A 17172-nucleotide genomic window follows, 5' to 3' on the forward strand; every position below is an offset into this window, starting at 1 on the left:
AAGATCCAAAACTTTTTTAAGGTAAATAGTTAATTTAAATTCAGTGAGGAAAACTAAAAATATAAATATTTTCACCTTATAAGATAGATATTCCTGAAAATTGGTGTTTGCATACTATTTCTATATGAAATTATATTTTTAAAATACAATTTAAAATTATCTTAGGCTAATTACTTTTGAAATTCACATAACATTGGGATATTTCAGCAAACTTTATTTCTTCCTAAGTTTGAGTTTATGAATTTAGATTGGCAGATAATGTAATCTATTACATTCTATTACTAAATATCCATTACTTAACTCTACTTCCTTTTGACATATTATCTTAACATGATCAATTTTGCTTTTACTTTAACCTTTTTTTTTAACAGCAAATCTCTGTTCAACACTAATCTACTAGGACCTGTAAAATTAAATTTTCTATGCCCACATCTAAATATGATTAGTGAAATTTTGCAAAAGAAATTCTATATGTTTATTAGCTTTTAAAAAATGTGCTCCATTTTTTCAACTTCTAGGAAAAATAGTGTAGAAAAATTGTATTTCATTAATTCCTCAGCAGGTTTTTTTCTTAAAAAATGGACATGTCAATTACCTTCACTAAAAACCAAGAGCTATATTCAACACAAATTATATTCATGTGATTTCTGAATCTTTTTTTTTTAAATGTAAGTATGTCCTGAATTAAACAGTAGTAGTGGTATAATAACATCTTTGTCTATGCATATGTAGGCCTCTAAGAACCTAGTTTCATTATTCCTACATGAAGCTTTATTCATAACCAGGCAAAGCGTAAAGTCTTTATCGAATGCAAATATATGGAAAGTTGTTTATATCCTCTCTCATACAGTGAGTAAAATAAGTGATACAGTCAGAGTTGCCCTCAAAAACTTAGGTAAAGCCATGCAGAAAGATTGGGTTCAAGAGTATGTATACCCTAGAAGTAGTTCTCCAAGTACTCCAGGAGTGTTTGCATTTTGATGATTACACCCTTTCAAAGCAGAGCTATTAACCTTTTTGCCTTGGGTAACATCATGGTATCCATAATCAATGTCACTTGTCCCCCCAAACACTCTTCCCTCACCAATTTGCTTTTAAAACTAATGAAATTATTTAGACTTATACCCATTAGTCATATTCAAGGGGAACTAGCCAATAGAAGCTATTACATTTTCTTTTTAAAAATTTTAATTTTTCTCCTTTTATTTCTTATTACATGATTACATATTTTTGGAATAAAACAAGCATTTACCTAACATAATACAATAAAAAGAAAATTGTACATGAAGCTGCCAATGCACTATGCACAACGGGCTATTATTTTCAAATATCATATAAATTTCTGCCCTTCCTCACGCACCCTAATGATGGCTACCATTAGACACAAATAAGTGTGAATGTGTGTGTGTGTACATACACACACATGTAAAATTATTCTATACATACCTCTATTTATCAATTCTTTCTCTGGATGTAGATAGTGTTTTTTCATATGCCCTTTATATTTAATTTGGGTATTTATAATAATCAAAATTACTTATTCACTCAAAGTTGTTCTTAAAACAATATTGCTATTACTGTATATAATGTTTTCTTGGTTCTCCTCATTTTGATCTCCATTATTTCAGGCAAGTTTTTCCATGGTTTTGCTAAGATCAATCAGCTCATCATTTCTTATGGCACAATAATATTCCATTGCAATCCTATACCACTTATTCAGCCATTCCCCAATTGGTGGGCATCCCTACGATTTCCAGTTCTTTGCCACCACAAAGAGAACTGCTATAAACATTTTAGAACATATAGGGTTTTTTTTCCTTTTCCCCTAATCATCTTTGGAAATAGACCTAGTAGGGGTATTGCTGGGTCAAAGGGTATAGATAGGTTAATAACTCTTTGGGCATAATTCCAGATTGTTCTCCAAAGTGGTTGTATCAATTCATTGTTTCATCAACAATGAATTAGTGTACCAAATTTTCCACATCCCCTCCAACATTTGTCAATTTCCCCTTCAATCATTTTGGACAATCTGGTAGGTGTAAAATGATATCTCAAAGGTATTTTAATTTGCATTTCTCTAATCAATAATGATTTAGAACATTTTTTCATATGGCTGTAAGTTGTTTTGATTTCTTCATTGGAAAACTGCTGGTCCATGTCCTTTGGCCATTTATTTATTGAGGAATTACTTGGCTTTGTTTGTTTGTTTTTTTGATGAGGCAATTAGGGTTAAGTGACTTGCCCAGAGTCACACAGCTAGTAAGTGTTACAAGTCTGAGGCCGGATTTGAACTCAGGTCCTCCTGACTCCAGGGCCAGTGCTCTAGCCACTGCACTACCTAGATGCCCCAATTACTTGCATTCTTATAGATTTGACAACATTCTTTATATATTTCTGATATGAAACCTTTATCTGATAAACTGTCTATACATTTTTCCCACATTTTCTGCTTTCCTTCTGATCTTGGCTATATTTGTTTTATTTGTACAAAGCTTTTTTTTTTTAATTTAATGTAATTGAAATTATGTGTTGTCTTTTAAGATGTCTGCTCTTATGTTTGGATGCATGTGAAACGTAATTGGTCATTACAAAGCTAGGTCAAGGAGGTTTTCTTTCAGTTTAGTAATAGGAAGCAATAGGAAAAGTCATGGGCTAGCAGTCTATCATTTTGTTTATCTGTTTGTTTATCCCAGAGACACACAAAGAATTAGAAGCAATATACAACAAAGGCCGATTCACAGAGAACTTTCTATAACAAAGTCTATCAATATTAGTCATTGCACAATGTGGCTGTTACTGTGTACAACGTTCTCCTGGTTCTGCTCACTTCACTCAGCATCAGTTCATACAACTCTTTCCAGGTTTTTCTGAAGTTCACCCGCTCATCATTTCTTCTAGCACAATAGTATTCCATTACATTCATATATCACAATTTGTTCAGCCATTCCCTAATTGATGGGCATTCCCTCAATTTCCAATTCTTTGCCACTACAAAAAGAGCTGCTATAAATATTTTTGTGCAACTTCTGTTTTTTAATCTCTAGCACATAACACCTTTCTTGGTACATAGTAAAAGTTTAATTGTTGGCTGATTATTAAATCCAGTCAATGCCCATGAATTCAGGTAGAATGTAAGGATCTCGATGGCGGGGACTGTTTTATTTCTGTCTTTATATTCCACATGCTTAGTACAGTCTCAGGTATATAATAGGTCCTGTAATAAATATATACTTATTGAGTGAGTGAATTAGGTAATTGAGTAGGCTCAGTGATACATGTCTAGGCCTAAAATAAGGCCATGAAAACAATGATAAATATGTATTTATAATGTGGCTCATTGACAACTCTGAAAGCAGTTCCAAAAATTAAGGATATTTTTATTTTAGCATTTCAGTCCATAATCATTTGTCATGTAATAACTGAGCCAAGAATCAATTGACTACAGGCTTTCTATATAAATCCTGTGCAAGCTAGAGCAGTCAGGTACTGTGAAGGGTACAATGTTACATTATGGCATTGATACTTTTATCCTATTTTCTGCTTGGTAACTTCAACTTTAGTCATCCTTATGGCCCTATACAGAAAGATATACCTACCTAGGAGGTAGGAGGTCTGCTGACTTCTCTCTGGACTTCTGGGCTATAGTGCAATCACAATCGTGAAAGAAAAGGAAACATGATAATGCAGGAGATATGTTGCCCTGCTTTGAACTCAGTCTGATTCTGTCATGAAAGTCTAGCTTTTTTGAGGCTGTGGTCCTCCAACCCCTAGGTTGTACAAGTACTTCATTCACAAGTAGGTAAGACAGTTCAATGACCTATCTCCAATCTGTGGTAAAAATTCTTTCCCCTACCAAAGCATTGACCTCCCTTACAGTGACCTCCATCATCCCTTCCTTTTCCTAAGCCAAAGGATTTTAAACAAGCTCAGGAAGGAGCTCACTGAAGCTATGTTATTCATGGCAAGATTTTCTGGGCTAATGCTTCCTGAGTATACTGCAAGTGTGGCTTCTTTCCAAAGAAGCAAAAATGTAAAATAATGTGATTTATAAAAAGTAACATCTGATATCTATTGAAAACAAAAGGGTTGTTGACATCTTACATAATGTGGGGAGCCTTAAGGGGAGTGTCATAAAGGGCCATTTGCAAAGAAATTACAGAAGTGTGATAAACATGGGACTCTGTATCCTAGAACGCACAGTCCAGTTATATATAAATAAGGAAGAATATAAACCCTAGGTGAACAAAATCACTTGCACTTTTTCCTGCAATGTGTATATGGAAACAGTAGAATCAGGCACTGAATCAGATGGAAACATATAGACTAATGGTATTTGGTCTTTAGTTTGGACTCTTCTAGCATAATTCCTGCTAAAGTCTAGTCCTGTAAACTTACCTGGGTCATGATGATTCCATCTTTGTAATTTTTCAAATCTATACTTGTGGTTATTCACAAAACAAACAAAAACACTTTACATGAAGAAAACTAATATAGTTGATACTAGTCTTCTAATTCTAGAGTTGGGAGTAACCTCAGTGGTTATCTAGAAAAATGCAGAGATTCAAAAGAACCCCAACTCTGACAAACCAGATGAGTGGTCACTCTCCTCTGATTGAAGTCATCTGACAAAGATGAACCCACTACCTTACTTTCAGGAAAAAATGTTTACATATTCTTCAGTTACATGTAAAACCAATTTTAACATTCATTTTTTAAGCTTCTGAGTTCCAATTTTTACCCCTCCTTGAGAAAGCAGTTTATACATGTACAGTCACACAAAACATGTTTCCATATTAGTCATGTTGTGAGAGAAAACACAGATAAAAAAAAAGAAAAAATAAAGAAAAAAATTTTAAAAGTATGCTTCAATCTACATTCAGATGGCAAAAAATTTTTATCTTAAGTCTTTAGGAATTGTCTTGGGTAACTGTATTGTTGAGAATAGGTAAATCATTCAGAGTTGATCATTACACAATATTGCTGGTTTTATGTACAATGTTTTCCTGGTTTATTCACTTCATTTTGCATCAATTCATGTAAGTCTTTCCAGGGTTTTTTTTTTTCTGAAACCATCCTGCCTGTCGTTTCTTATATCACAATAATATTTCATCACAATCATACCTCGACTTGTTCAGCCATTCCCAATTGATAGGCATCCCTCAATTTCTAATTCTTTGCCACCAAAAAAAGAGCTGGTGTGTGTGTATGTATACACACACACACACACACACACACATATATATATATATATATATATATATATATATATATATATGTATATATATATATACACACACACATATATGTATATATATATATATATATATATATATATATATATATATATATACATATATATATATACACACACACATATACACATACATGTCTTTTGGCCTTTTTTATCACTTTGGGATATAGATTAATAGAGGTATTGCTGGGTCAAAGGGTGTGAATAATTTGATTACCCTTTGGGCATAGTTCCAAATTGTTCTCCAGAATGGTTGGATCAGTTTACACCTTCAGCAACAGTGCATTAGTGGCTGATTTTTTCATATCCCTTCAAACATTTGTCATTTTCCTTTTATGTTATATGAACCTATCTGATAGGTAGTGTGGGATGGTACCTCAGAATTGTTTTAATTTCTAATCAATAGTTATTTAGAGCATTTTTTCATATGTCTTTAGCTAAATTTGATTTTTTCTTATGAAATCTGCATGTTCATATCCTTTGACCACGTATCTATAGGGGAAAGACTCATATTCTTAAAATTTTGATTTAGTTCTCTATGTACTTGAGAAATGAAACCTTTATGAGAAAACTTGCTATAATCCCCCTCCTCTCCAGTTTTCTGCTTTCCTTCTAATCTAGGCTCTGTTAGCTTTATGGCTGCATTGGATTTGTTTGTGCAAAATCTTTTTAATTTAATGTAAGCAAAATTATCCATTTTGCTTCCCATAATGCTCTTCATCTCTTGTTAGCTCATAAAGTTTTCTCTTTTCTGTGGATCTGACAGGAAAGATATCCCATGCTTCCCTAATTTGCTTATATTTCCCTTTATATCTAAATCATGTACCCACTTTGACTTTATCTTGGTCTACGACTTGAGATGTTGTTCCATACCTAGTTTCTGTGTCACTGTTTTCTAGTTTTCCCAGTAGTTTTTTGTCAAATAGTGAATTCTTCTCCCAAAAGCTTGGATCTTTGGGTTTGTGAAATACTAGATTACTATAGTCATTTCCTACTCTTCATTATGTACCTAATTTGTTCCACTGATCTGCTTTTCTATTTCTTAGCCAGCACCAGAAAGTTTTAATTACTACCACTTTGTAATACAGTTTATCTGTTACTGATATCTGATACTGCTAAGCCACCTTCCTTCACGTTTTTTTTTCATTAATTCTCTTGATATTCTGGACATTTTGCTTTTCCTGATGAATTTTGTTATGATTTTTTTCTAGCTCTATAAAATATGTCTTTAGTAATTTGATAAATCATTGAATAAGAAAATTAATTTAGGCAGAATTGTCATTTTTTAATATATTGGCTTGGCCTATTCATGAGCAATTAATATTTCTCCAATTATTTAGTTCTGTCTTTATTTGTGTATAAAGTGTTTTGTAATTGTGTGTTCATATAGTTCCTAGGTTTGTGCTGACAGGTAGATTCCCAACTATTTTCTGTTGTGAGAAGTTACTTTAAAGGAAATTTATCTTTCTATATCTCCCTGATGGACTTTATCGGTAATATATAGAATTGCTGGTGATTTATGTGGATTTATTTTATGTCTTTCAATTTTGCTGAAGTTATTAATTATTTCAACTAATTTTTTTAGTTGAAGTTCTAGGATTCTCTTAGTATACTATCATACCATTTACAAGGAGTAACAGTTTTGTTTCCTAATGGCCTATTTTAATTTTTTCAATTTCTTTCTTGTCTTATTGCTAGAGCTTAGCATGTCTAGAACAATGCTGAATAGTAGTGGAGAGAATGGGCATCCTTGTTTCACCCCTGATCATATTGGAAAGGGTTCTAGCTTATCTCCATTACAGGAAATGCTTGCGGTTGGTTTTTGATGATATTACTTTTCATTTTAACTAATAAGTCCTAACAGTGTTCGTTTAAATTTTGGATGATTCTAGTTTTTAGGAAGTTTCCCCTTCTACCCAGCCCTTTCTTGACAATACGCTTAAATTTGTCTTCTTGTAACTTTCTGGTTTTGTTCCTACTTCTTCCATCTGGGCTCAAATGGAACAACTCTAATTTATCTTCCACATGACAGACTTTCCAATATGAATTTATATTGCAAAATCTCAACTGGCACCTCACTGCAGCAGGGTAATCCTTGCAGGTCTTATGAATTGATTCACTAACACTATTCACTACAGTGTCTTTTCCAAGCCTTTTCATTTATTCTTAAACCTCCAATAGCTCTGCCTCCCCTGACTGTCTCAGCTAAGAACCTTGACTCACATTTCATTGAAAAAATTGAGGCTGTTCACTGAGATCTTCATTTTCTTCCCTCCCTTTCATTTCACATCACTCAGCTGCCTTCTGCTTGTAGCTCCTTCACCAAAATATTACCTGAAGTAGTAATCCTTTTCCCAGCAAAGGCATAGCCCTCTACATATGGACATATTATGGACTCCACAAGTGGTTCTTTTCCATCCCATCTTCTCTAATAGATTTCCCCCTCTTTTATCTTCAATCTCACCTTCTTTATTGGCTTCTTCTCTACTGCCTTCAAACATGCTCATGTGTTACTCATCCTCAGAAAACCCCATATTCAATGCACACATCTCACTAGCTATCATTCAACATCCCTCCTCTCTTTCATGGCTGAATTTCATGAGATCATCTATAATCAGTGCCTTGAGTTTCTTCTCATCTTCTTTTTAACTCATCTTGGACTTTTCATTTTCTCTCAGCTCCCCCCCACTCCACCCACCATATCTAAACTGTTGCCAAATTATATAGTTTTTATCTTTGTAATATCTCTTGTATATACCCACTTCCTTCCTCTGAAACTGCCTTCACCCTGACGCAGACCATCAGCACCTCATACCTAGACTATTGCAATGGCCTGCTCAATGTTCTCCCTGCCCCAACTATCTTCTAATGCCAGTCTATCTTCCACTTAACTATCAAATTGATTTTCAGAAAGTTCAGATCTGACTATATCATCCCCCTATTCAATAAATCCCAATGGCTATTATCTCTATGATCAAATACAAAATCTTTGGGGCAGCTAGGTGGTGCATGGATAGACCTCTGGTCTTGGAGTCAGGAGGACCTGAGGTCAAATCCTGGCCTTTGACACTTACTAGCTGTGTGACCCTGGGCAAGTCACTTAACCCCAATTGCCTCAGGAAAAAGCAAAACAAAACAAATACAAAATCTTTTATTTGGTATTCAAAGTCCTTCATAACCTGCCTCCCTCATCCTTTCTAGTTTTCTTATACCTTATATGCCTCTGTGCATTCTGTAATCCTATGGCACTGACCTCCTTATTGTTCCTCAGATAAGCTACTCCATCTATTCTATATCCCATCCCTATGAATGTTTACTGGCTGTTCCTCATGTCAAGAATTATCTCCTTCCTCCTCTCCTCCTAACTTTCCTGGTTTCCTTCAAGTACCAGATCTATAAGTCTATCCTCCTTTATGTTATTTGTTATCTCCAATGTATCCTGTATATACTGTATTAGTATGTATAGTTGTTTCCATGATATCTCCTCCATTAGACCACGAGATCACTAATACTTGAAAATAGCATTATATCCTCCTTGAGTCCTCTCATTTCTAAGTTAAACATCTATATTCTTTCAATCAAACCTATATGGCATAGGCTAATGACCCTTTGACTTTCTTATTTTGCACCTCTGGAAACTATCTATGTCATTCCTAAACTCAATCAGGATTTCCCCTCTTTCTCCCCTTCTCCATAATCAACAGTTTTGGAAGGTGGGCCAAATTTCACAAGACTAAATTCAATTTGGAAAATTGTTAAATCTTTTAATTGTGTTAAAAAAATAACTGTGCAAACACAGGATAGGGTTATCTTAACGAAAATTCTTATGAAAAAAAAAGCCTACAGCTTGAATTGGCATCCCAAATTATGTAGCATCACCTTAGATTGAATGACTATTACTGCTCAGAATAAATGGTATTGATAGTTCAATTGTACTGTGAGTTGATCAGATTATATAGTTTCCTTGAGGACAGATATTAGTGGGTTTATTAAATTGTAGAGTATCTAGATGAGGGCAGCCAGTAAGTTGAAGTACCTTGACTTCATGGATGAGGATGGGTTGAAAAAATTGGGAATTTGGTAGTACAGTGGATAGAGTGCTGGGCCTACTCAGGAATATTCATCTTCATGAGTTAAAATCTGGTCTCAGATGCTAGCTATGTGACCATGGGCAAGTCACTTAACCCCGTTTGCCTCAGTTCTTCATTTTGTAAAATGAGCTAGAGAAGAAAATGGCAAACCTCTCCACTATCTCTTCCAAATGGGGTCAGGAAGAATCAGACATAAGAGAAAAATGACTTAAACATAACAACAACTTGGAGAAGACTGAAAGCACATGTAATAGCCATCATCTGATATTTTAAGGGTTATCGTGGGGAAAAGGTATTAAACTCTTTTTTTTTTTGCTTCAGTGGAAAGAACCTAAACAAGGGATGGAAGTCTCAAAGTGACAAATTTAGACTCAATGTCAGGGGAAAAAATCCCGACAGTTAGCTCACAAAAATTAGAATGAAATTACACAATAGTTCGAGGCTTTGTCATCTTTGGAACTTTTCAAGTAGAGGTTGAATGACCTCTTTGGTGGTGTGTTAAAGTTGAGATGCTTATGGATTCTGGTTAGACTAGGTGGTCACTTAGTTCCTGTTCACTGTTAAACTTCTGTGATTCATGATAATGAGACTGACATTATCAAAGATTTTCAATGAGAGATGTACTCAGGAGTGTGCTAGTAAATATTTAACAACCAGCTCTCAAAAAAAAATAAGTGCTCACAGCACACTTTTAAGTTTAATTTTCAGTATTAACGTTTTAGTCATCACTTTCTCATCTAGACATCAACAAAACAATAAATCAAGCCCTGATTGATAGCATTTGACAATTTCTGAGGTATAAATGCTCACAATGAAAATTGAACAATAGGTTCTTCCAAGCTTATTTGAGATGGCTCCAGTATATTCCAGGATGTATCTATTGTATATCCAGAATACTGGATTTTTAAAAAATTTTATTTTTTCTGTCTTATCTTCTGGCTTATTGAGTCTATGAGATTCCTCAACCACTACTGTATAACTTTATTTTAGGTACAACTTTTGTTTTGCTTTTGGATACCTAGAATACTCATTTATATGGGAAGTTAGTTAATTAAACAGTGTACCTACTCTATGCTACCTGTTTTCCATGGGCACAGCATTTACCTCTGTCTTATAAAAGGAGGCCTGGGACAACTAGGTGGTGGAGTGGATAGAGTACCAGCCCCGGATTCAGGGGGACCTGAGTTCATATCTGACCTCAGACACATAACACTTACTAGCTGTGTGACCCTGGGCAAGTCACTTAACCCCACTGCCTAGCCCCACCCCCTCAAAGAAAAGGAGGCCTAAAGAATTAACCTTGAAAGCAGAAACTCTCACTTCTGAGAAATACTATCTGTGTAGCTGCAGGCAAGTTAATTTTAATCTCAGTGTTCTGTGCATCTCTCCAAGGCTGTGAGTGGCAGAATAGCTAACTTGCATCCTTATAAGGAGTTTCCTCACCTAGGAGTTTGTTATACTAAGGAAATCACTGGTCCCCTTTGGGAGTGAGGTAGAGAATGGTAGAGGAGTAATGAAAAATCTATGTGATATAAAAATAAAGAAATCAATAATCACTTATTTGAAACAAAATAAAACCATATGAAATCACAAGTTCAATCCCTACATTTATAAAAGGAACTCTGGTCTTAGCAAATCTATGATCTTATTTACCTAGAGTGTTCCAGTTCCGGTTTCCCCTTCTTTGTTAACTTGCTCTCCAACATTTATGGCTCTGTGCCTTAACTCCGTTCTCTAATTAGGGCTCTCCATTTCTTTTTTATTCCCTCTTTCCTAGACCTAAAAGTTTCAACTCTCAAAAGACCACCCTTCATGTAGTCTACTCCATGATAATTCCTTAACCAGATGGGTTTAAAGATCTCAAAAAAATTTTGGAAATCTCAGAAGAAACAGAATAATCCATAGATAAGTTTTTTCAAATCGAATTTTCAGCAAAACTTTCAGAGCTTAAGAGAGCCTTTTTGTTTAGCTTTTGGAGATGAGAGACCCACAAGATATTTACCTTTAATAGAATACAGTGATGTATGTAACTGATTTTGCTCTATTTTAGTAATATTCATAATAATATTTTAATAATTTCATTATACTGTTCTTGAGGCAATATATTTTAGTAGATAGAAAAGTGGACCTGGAATTAGTGAAACTTGGATTCAAGTCTATCTAAATGATTCTCACCAAATCTATGAAATAATCAGTACCCTCATGTAAATCTTTGAAACTATAAGTTACAAATGCTATATCAATCTATTTTGGTGGAGGGAGGTTTCACATTAGGATTCCACCACACTGATTAAATCACAGAACAATAATAATAATAATAATAATAATAATAATAATAATAATAATAATAATAATAATAATACTTTTATTATAGTCATAATATAGTATTAATATATGCCAGGTAGTGTACCCCCTAGCTGCACCGCAATAAGACCAATTGTTATTGTTATGTTATTTAGCCTCTTCGTGGCTCATTTGAGGTTTGCTTGGCAAAGATCACAGAATTGTTTACCATTTGCTTCTCCAGATCATTTCACAGATAAGAAAACTGTGTTAAGTGACTTTCCCAGGGTCACATAGTCAGTAAATATCTAAGGTCAGATTTTAACTCATGAAGATGAGTCTTCCTGTTTCAATCCTCCATGCAACTTAGATGCCCCAGCAAGACCAAAAAACAAATTAAAGGCAGACCTACAGAAACTGTTTGACAAACATGTATGATTTTTTTTAAAAAATCCCTTAAATACACTACCAGTAACTCAATGTGACTGCCCATCACCAGCCTACTTAAGCTTTGTCCTTCCCAGGACAAAGAGAACATTATGGAAGGAAAAAAAAAACAAAAACCTTTTTTCCTAGTGATTTCCATTCCTGAGACCTCTTCCTTTTTTCTCTCTACCTGTAGCTCTCCTTTTGAAGCCCATTTAGAGTTTAGACAGCTGCAATCACGAGGCCAAAATTTACTTTCCCTACCTTAGATCCAACTCTGTTTGTTATTTCTTCTAACGTATTTCCTGCTTTTTTACCAAAGGGTATTTTACAAAGGTCCTCTATGAAGCCCAATATTATGAAAAAGTGACTCAACAAAAGGAAATAATGGAAATGTAGCTATTTTCATAAACTGAAAATCTGCCAAAGTTGAGATATTTATCAGACCACTTGGTAAACCATCTCTCTTTCTGAATGCTGACCAATCTTCACTGGATAAGAGACCAAATGGGCGCTGATATTTTTGTATGTGAAATGAACATGAAAGATTATTTAAAATACTTATTAATGTCACATTAAACAGGAGGCATGGTCTAATTGAAAGAAAAGAGGAAACTTGCATATTTGTGGTTAGTATTTTATTTGTGACTATGGCTGAACCCCTCTATTTACAGCTTTTAGGGAAAGAAAATTTTTTTTTTTGACCACAGCTAAGGAGAGACCCTGACAGAGTTTTTCCTGCTCACCATCTCCATATCATCAGTGTTTTCTGGGAGAGAAATCCGACGTGGTTTTCCACCTAAGTGGGTACAGCTGTTTCCACAGCATCAGTCAGATGGAGTTTCTGCTGATGTTGACTTTGGCTCCAGGGTTCAACTTGAGCCCAGCAGGAGCATAGCATTTGCTCTGAGGCCTGGGACTCCGGACAAACATTCCAGAGTTTCTGAGTTCTTAACATTAATGTTTGATGAATTCTTCTTTTAATTTCTTCTGGAGAAAAGTCAAACCCACTGCAGAGTTCCCTTGCCCCCTGACAACCACAGTATTCCCTCTCTCCCATCCCCCATACACTGTCTTTCCTCTTTAGTTAAAATTAAAAGGGGGAAATCATTTGCCCAAAGCACACATGCCAATCTATAAAAACAAGCATTCTTTCCAAAATGCTTCAACACGTTTGGGCAGAAAGTTTTCTGAAATTACAGACTTTGCAAAGGTATTTCAGAGTATAAGGAAAAATACACTTCAAAGAAGACACTCATTGAAATATTTATGTAGATGCAGACTCAGAAAAACTGGAATGCAGTCAGAGAGTTAATTAAAGAGGTCACTTGTCATAAATGTTCACAGGTAAAGTAGCACTTTCCTTAATGTTATTTTGATAACCTCTTAAGTCTAATGGGACCCACCATTTCCATGCATGTGTGCACTACATTTATTGTTAACATCACTTTTTATTGCCTATTCTCACATCAACAATATGAGGTAATTTACAAAGAAAACAATTACAGATTGATTGTTTAACACTGAGAAATGAAAAAAAAAAGTTGCTGAAGAAAGGCTAAATTAGGAAAGAGCATTTCTTTCCTCACTGACTCTGTGTGAGTTGCCTTAGTTTCATACAAAAAAAAAAATTAGTCCTATGCCATTGTTGGGGGTTGGGGTATGGCACATAAAAGGTCTTAATTTCAGCAAAGGTAAAAGTCTCAATCTGAAAGATTTAACAGGCACTGAAGGGGTTTCAGTTAGGAAATAAGAAAGAACTTCCGACAAAAATTATGGAAAAGCATATTGGAGGATCAAGAGAATTCATGGACACTATTGCCTGGAGAGTTGAGAAAAGAAAAATGAAGCTGCACATGCAATACATCAATCAAACAGGGAGATGTTCAGCACAGTTAATGAGAAAGGGGTAGATTAGATGACCTTGCCAAGTCCTAAAGTGATTTTGATGCTGGGAGTCACACTTAGGGGTTCACTAAGGCATTAAAAGTACTTTAAGGTATACAAAATGCTTTATGTATATAATTGATCTTCACCACAGCTTTGTGAGGTAGCTGCTATTCTTAGCCTGATTTTAGAAAAGAAGAAACTGAGGCTAAACCTGAGGTTGAGTGAATTACTCTGGGTCACCTAGCTAGAAAATGACTGAGGCAGGGTCAGAACTCCAGTCTTCTTGGCTCTGTGTCCTACATTCTATTTACTATAATACCTGTGCATAGTAGATTTGTTTAGAAAGCAGACTTGGTATTTTCTTCAACTCTATGTAAATATATATATATGTATGTATGTATGTGTATATATATATGTATATATGTATATATACACATATATCTTTATATATGTACTTTATAGATTATTATGTTTATGTAGAAGTATATATGTAGAAGAATATAATCACCTTTAGGATTTTAGAATCGTATATCTTACCTTTGTTCATTAGATTTAATATCTGGTCAAAGAAAAAAATAGATTAATTTAAATAACATTAAGCAAGTTCTTGACTTTTTTTGTGGCTGGAAATCACAGACTCTTAAGGGATCATATATCTAAAAAGAATAATTAAAAAGTCCTCTCTTACTTTGCTACTTTTATTACCTTGAGAGGGGAAGGGAATAAACATTGATATTTGTACCATACACTGTGTTAAACACTTTGCAAATATTATCTCATTTGATCCTCACAATAAACCTGTGACATAGGTATAGTTATTAACCCTATTTTACAACAGAGTATACTGATACAAACAGAAGCTAAATGACTTGCCATGGTCACACAGGTAGAAAGTGACTAAGGCTGGATTTGAACTCAGGTATTCCTAACTCCAGGCCCAGGATAATCCATTGTACCACCTAGCTTCCCAAGTTAGCTCTTGGGATTCTCTTCACTTCAGTATTCTTTCTGCCTCACCATATCATTCATCCAAAGTTAGGAATCTCTTCCACAATCTCTCTCTCCATCTAAATTTTATTTTTAAACATATCCAGTGATTGGTATCTCACTAATTTTCAAGGCATCCCATTTCATCATTAAGTAACTCTAATGATTTGAAAGTCCTTCCTTATATTGACTCAAAATCTACTTCCTTATCACTCTCATTCATCAATCCTCTATTAAAACACAGAATAAGTACACTTCAGCCTCCATATGCTAACATGGTACAATGCATTGAATTTTGAAGCAGAATTCAGTAAGACCAGTGTTCTAATCCTATCTCATACACTTAAACTACCTGACCATAACCAAATCAGTTCAGCCTTCAAACTTTAGTTTCCTCATCTATAAAGTACAATGATAATATCCATACTATCTATAATAGAAGGTTCTTGTAGAGATCAAAATAAATAATGCATGTATAACCCTAGGTTAGTATGTTAAGCTCATGTCTGACAAGACACATTTAAAAATGGCTCAGATTCATGGTAATTTTATCTTCAGAATTATATTTATAAAGTGGTCTGTGATAATACCCCCAGTGAGAAAGCAAAAAAAAAAAAAGCAACTCTCTAAAAATGAACAGAGGGGTTAGGATTCCAAACTTGAACTAAGAAAGGTCACTTTTTCTTGTGTGGCTCTTAGAGCTGCCCCATACCCTCATGCCATAAACAAAGGGACCCCAGGAAACCTAAAGATGTGATCAATGTAGATGTTTTATGAGAAGTAAGATTAGATATGCCAAGTTAAGTCTTTAACAGAACACATTTTTGAAAATGGACACAAATAGAAACTTAGATGAAGCAAGGAAAGGGGTGGAGGTAAGGCCCACCAAGCACTGCCACTTACTCATGTCCATCTTTGTCATAGCCCAACTACAAAAATGAGTGTACCCAGGGTGAAAAAATAGTCACATACCTCTCCACTTCTCCAGTTAGATGTCACTTCTCAGGGTCTCGTGGAGGCTTGTGTTTGAAAAGGGAAACCATGGATGTTATTGTTACCTGAACAGTAAGGTTATATTGTTATTCCTTGTGTCTGTGTTCCTTGAAATCTCCCTCTTCTTTGCTCCTCAAAATATCCTCAGTCTTGATCTCACATTGCTATATGTTCTTTCCAAGCTTAGGAGAAATGAAACATCCCAGACCTTTGTGGCCAGCCGAAGCCCTACCAAAGTTGTTCAATACATAAAATGATATCTAAACCTAAAAATTCACTATAGATGTCAGCTGTTATTGTTTTAAGACATATGTCTTATCTGTCATGTCTTCTCTCTTCCATACTAAAATTTAACCCTTCCTCAGATTTCTCTTCACCAGTAAATAAAACACTAACAAGGAAATCAGTAAAACCACAAAACATTACCAGTCACTGACTAGTTTACTAGTGGACTCAGCCACAGAATTCCTTATTGACTTTGCCAAAAGGAACCATGGATAGCTCAATCTGGGGATTGGGGGAAGCAGTGCTCTTCCCCTTCCCCTTCGTTAGATGATACACAAAGGACAGAAGACTTTTCAATAGGAGTTCTACTTTTTTAGGGAGCAAGAAAATCCCAAACCATTATTTTCTAGAGAACAATGTTATGGGAGGCCTGGATTTGTGGATCCCCAGAATGCCAGAAAAAGTTCCCTCAAAGGAAAACCAGGGAAAGATGGACCCACAGGGCCACAGAACTAAAAACTTAGGACTCTATTGTATAAATAGCTGTCAAACTGCAAAGTAACCTCTTTGGCATGGCAGCAGGAAGGGATCATCAATCACCAAAGATCAGCCATTTGGAGTCCCACTGGGTCAGGTCTTTCATAGCCTGCCCTGTAATTGGCATCATAGAGAGAAGCACAGAGAAAAGTGATTACAGCTGCCCTGTTATAGAAAGCCTACACATCATACTTTGTGTATAGTAGGTAGTGCTTAATAAATGGCTGCCAAATTGAACTAAACCTGTTTCCCTTCCTTGTGGCCTACTCTGTTATAGCCTTTCTGTGCCTGCAGTTCCCACTCTTTTCCCTGCCTACCATCTCAACTATCATCATTAGATTAGTGCATTAGAGAGAACTAGGTTAGGCAATGGAAAGAACACTAGACTTGAAGTCAAGAAGACCTGAGTTCATATTCTGCCTCAAACACTTCCTAGCTGTATGACCCTGGGCAAATCATTTAACCTCTGTTTGCCTCAATTTCCTTACC

This window comes from Phascolarctos cinereus, unplaced genomic scaffold (genome assembly GCF_003287225.1).
Source record: "Phascolarctos cinereus isolate Bilbo 61053 unplaced genomic scaffold, phaCin_HiC Scaffold_5;HRSCAF=322, whole genome shotgun sequence".
NCBI classification, from domain to species: domain Eukaryota; kingdom Metazoa; phylum Chordata; class Mammalia; order Diprotodontia; family Phascolarctidae; genus Phascolarctos; species Phascolarctos cinereus.